Raw genomic sequence first — 5,000 nt, 5'->3', positions numbered from 1 at the left:
AAGTGCGAAGTAGAAATAGAGATAATGGGGTGCAAAGGACCAAAATAAAATAAATAAAATAAATAAATACAGTAGGGGAAGAGGTAGTTGTTTGGGCTAAATTATAGATGGGCTATGTACAGGTGCAGTGATCTGTGAGCTGCTCTGACAGCTGGTGCTTAAAGCTAGTGAGGGAGATAAGTGTTTCCAGTTTCAGAGATTTTTGTAGTTCGTTCCAGTCATTGGCAGCAGAGAACTGGAAAGAGAGACGGCCAAAGGAGGAATTGGCTCTGGGGGTGACCAGAGAGATATACCTGCTGGAGCGCGTGCTACAGGTGGGTGCTGCTATGGTGACCAGTGAGCGGAGATAAGGGGGGACTTTACCTAGCAGGGTCTTGTAGATGACCTGGAGCCAGTGGGTTTGGCGACGATTATGAAGCGAAGGCCAGCCAACGAGAGCGTACAGGTCGCAGTGGTGGGTAGTATATGGGGCTTTGGTGACAAAACGGATTGCACTGTGATAGACTGCATCCAGTTTGTTGAGTAGGGTATTGGAGGCTATTTTGTAAATGACATCGCCAAAGTCGAATCGATTATGCATGCCTGTGTGTGTATTATAATGTATTATTCATGCCTGTGTGTGTATTATAATGTATTATGCATGCCTGTGTGTATTATAATGTATTATGCATGCCTGTGTGTGTATTATAATGTATTATTCATGCCTGTGTGTGTATTATAACGTATTATGCATGCCTGTGTGTGTATTATAATGTATTATGCATGCCTGTGTATTATAATGTATTATGCATGCCTGTGTGTGTATTCTAATGTATTATGCATGCCTGTGTGTGTATTATTATGTGATATGCATGCCTGTGTATTATAATGTGTTATGCATGCCTGTGTGTGTATTATAATGTATTATGCATGCCTGTGTGTGTATTATAATGTATTATGCATGCCTGTGTATTATAATGTATTATGCATGCCTGTCTGTGTATTATAATGTATTATGCATGCCTGTGTATTCTAATGTATTATGCATGCCTGTGTGTGTATTATAATGTATTATGCATGCCTGTGTATTATAATGTATTATGCATGCCTGTGTATTATAATGTATTATGCATGCCTGTGTGTGTATTATAATGTATTATGCATGCCTGTGTGTGTATTATAATGTATTGTGCATGCCTGTGTATTATAATGTATTATGCATGCCTGTGTATTATAATGTATTATGCATGCCTGTGTGTGTATTATAATGTATTATGCATGCCTGTGTATTATAATGTATTATGCATGCCTGTGCGTGTATTATAATGTATTATGCATGCCTGTGCGTGTATTATAATGTATTATGCATGCCTGTGCGTGTATTATAATGTATTATGCATGCCTGTGTATTATAATGTATTATGCATGCCTGTGCGTGCACAATTGTGTCCGTGTTCCTATATTTATTTCCAAGGCCGTTTCTTGTCCCCCACATCCTCCTCCCCCTCCCTCCTTACTCCTCCCTTCCCTCCTCAGTCATTCCCTCCTTCTATCTGTCCAACTCGGGATTACTGTCATAATCTGCTGTCCAACATCGGAAAGCAAACAGAAGCAAATTCTCTGTAATCTTTCCATCCCTATCTTTCGTTCCATCTCTCTCTTATTTGTCTCTGTCTAGCTGCAGGGAATTATTGTGTTATTGACTGTACATTTGTTTATGTGTAACTCTGTGTTGTTGTTTGTGTCGCACTGCTTTGCTTTATCTTGGCCAGGTCGCAGTTGTAAATGAGAACTTGTTCACAACTGGCCACCTGGTTAAATATAGATGAAATAAAACATTTAATCTGCTTTGTGTCCTCTTATGCTTGTGTATTGATTAACTAATAGGTCATTTACAGTGTTTTACATACATAGTGGTGGTCAGACCCTTGACTTGACCCTTGAGTCGACAAGGTTTTGAAAGTGCTCCACATTGATGCTGGCTCATGCTGACTCGAATGCTTCCCACAGTTGTGTCAAGTTGTCTGTCTGGCTGTCCTTTGGGTGGTGGACCAAACCCAGCAGCTCTTGACACAAACCGATGCACCTGGCACCTACTACCATCCCCCGTTCAAAGGCACTTAAATCTTTTGTCTTGCCCATTCACCCTCTGAATGGCACACTTACACAATCCATGACTCAATTGTCTCAAGGCTTAAACATTCTTCTTTAACTTGTCTCTGCCCCTTCATCTACACTGATAGAGAAATACAGCGAGATCTACAGTAGAGCTACCACAGAGAGATAGAGAAATACAGAGATATCTACAGTAGAGGTACCACAGACAGAGAAATACAGAGATATCTACAGTAGAGCTACCACAGACAGAGAAATACAGAGAGATCTACAGTAGAGGTACCACAGAGAGATAAAGAAATACAGAGATATCTGCAGTAGAGGTACCACAGATATAGAAATACAGAGATATTTACAGTAGAGGTACCACAGACAGAGAGAGAAATATAGAGAGATCGACAGCATAGCTACCCATAAAGAGATAGAGAAATACAGAGAGATCTACAGTATAGCTACCACAGACAGAGCAATACAGAGAAATCTACAGTGGAGGTACCACAGACAGAGAAATACAGAGAGGTCTACAGTAGAGCTACCACAGACAGATAGAAAAATACAGAGATATCTACAGTAGAGGTACCACAGACAGATAGAGAAATACAGAGATATATACATTAGAGGTAGCACAGACAGACAGAGAAATACAGAGATATCTATAGTAGAGGTACCACAGACAGATAGAGAAATACAGAGATATCTGCAGTAGAGGTACCACGGACATAGAAATACAGAGAGATCTACAGTAGAGATACTGCAGACAGATAGAGCAATACAGAGAGATCTACAGTGGAGCTACCACAGACAGAGAAATACAGAGAGACCTACAGTAGAGATACCACAGACATATAGATAATTACAGAGAGATCTACAGCATAGCTACCCATAGAGAGATAGAGAAATACAGAGAGATCTACAGTAGCGATACCACAGACAGATAGAGAAATACAGAGAGATCTACAGCATAGCTACCCATAGAGAGATAGAGAAATACAGAGAGATCTACAGTAGAGCTACCACAGACAGATAGAGCAATACAGGTATATGTACAGTAGAGGTACCACAGAGAGATTGAGAAATACAGAGATATCTACAGTAGAGCTACCACAGACAGATAGAGAGATCTGCAGTAGAGCTACCACAGGGAGATTGAGAAATACAGAGATATCTACAGTGGAGCTACCACAGACAGATAGAGCAATACAGAGATATCTACAGTCGAGCTACCACAGACAGAGAAATACAGAGATATCTACAGTAGAGATACCACAGACTGACAGAGAAATACAGAGAGATCTACAGCATTGCTACCCATAGAGAGATGGAGAAATACAGAGAGATCTACAGTATAACTACCACAGACAGATAGAGCAATACAGATATATGTACAGTAGTGCTACCACAGAGAGATAGAGAAATACAGAGATATCTACAGTAGAGGTACCACAGACAGAGAAATACAGAGAGATCTACAGTAGAGATACCACAGACAGATAGAGAAATACAGAGATCTACAGCATAGCTCCCCATCGAGAGATAGAGAAATACAGAGAGATCTACAGTAGAGCTACCACAGACAGATAGAGAAATACAGAGAGATCTACAGCATAGCTCCCCATCGAGAGATGGAGAAATACAGAGAGATCTACGGTAGAGCTACCACAGACAGATAGAGCAATACAGGTATATGTACAGTAGAGCTACCACAGACAGATAGAGCAATACAGGTATATGTACAGTAGAGGTACCACAGAGAGATTGAGAAATACACAGATATCTACAGTAGAGCTACCACAGACAGATAGAGAGATCTACAGTAGAGCTACCACAGGGAGTTGATAAATACAGAGATATCTACATTAGAGCTACCACAGACAGAGAAATACAGAGATATCTACAGTAGAGCTACCACAGAGAGATATAGAAATACAGAGATATCTACAGTAGAGATACCACAGACTGACAGAGAAATACAGAGAGATCTACAGCATAGCTCCCCATAGAGAGATGGAGAAATACAGAGAGATCTACAGTAGAGCTACCACAGACAGATAGAGCAATACAGAGAGATCTACAGTGGAGCTACCACAGACAGAGAAATACAGAGATATTTACAGTAGAGATACCACAGACAGATAGAGAATACAGAGAGATCTACAGTATTGCCACCCATAGAGAGATGGAGAAATACAGAGAGATCTACAGTATAGCTACCACAGACAGATAGAGCAATACAGATATATGTACAGTAGTGCTACCACAGAGAGATTGAGAAATACAGAGATATCTACAGTAGAGGTACCACAGACAGAGAAATACAGAGATATCTACAGTAGAGGTACCACAGACAGAGAAATACAAAGAGATCTACAGCATAGCTCCCCATCGAGAGATAGAGAAATACAGAGATATCTACAGTAGAGATACCACAGACAGATAGAGAAATACAGAGAGATCTACAGTAGAGGTACAACAGACAGATAGAGAGATCTACAGTAGAGGTACAACAGACAGATAGAGAAATGCAGATATGGTCGATGTCTCCTATAGGAGAGGAGGGGGAAGGAGGGCTGAGACTGCATGAATAACATCAGTTCCACTTCAGATTGACACAGAGATTATTGTTTATTTTACAGATTCAGAATGCGACACATTCAGACGAAGTGAAAAGCATGTTTTACAAAGTTCAGAAAGTATCGGATACTTATGGTAAAACTATTTCTAACATGGATACATTTACATACATACTGTATACTGTATAACAATACTGTATAACAATCCCTTACCATTAGGCACTATTGTATTAATGAATGACAATGTGAGGAGTGTTAGCCCGAACCATGTATGTCAAGGTGATCTCTGTTAAATGTCAGAGAGGGGATACTGTAGCTCTTACAGCCAACACAGTT

General features: G+C 40.2%; 1 protein-coding gene across 1 annotated transcript in view; it reads right to left on the bottom strand.

The window, feature by feature from the left end:
* Positions 1 to 4,697: 4,697 nt before the first annotated feature.
* Positions 4,698 to 5,000, bottom strand: part of LOC106605820 (germ cell-specific gene 1-like protein) — a 7,538-nt gene continuing 7,235 nt past the window's right edge. The window contains exon 6 of the mRNA XM_082975543.1: positions 4,698 to 5,000. This exon is cut by the window's right edge and continues 528 nt beyond it. The gene's annotated coding sequence lies outside the window, so the exon portion shown is untranslated.

Source organism: Salmo salar, chromosome 05 (assembly GCF_965601325.2).
Source record: "Salmo salar chromosome 05, fSalSal1, whole genome shotgun sequence".
Classification (NCBI taxonomy): domain Eukaryota; kingdom Metazoa; phylum Chordata; class Actinopteri; order Salmoniformes; family Salmonidae; genus Salmo; species Salmo salar.
Note: the sequence above shows the minus strand (reverse complement) of the source record. Positions and strands in the feature narration are given on the sequence as shown.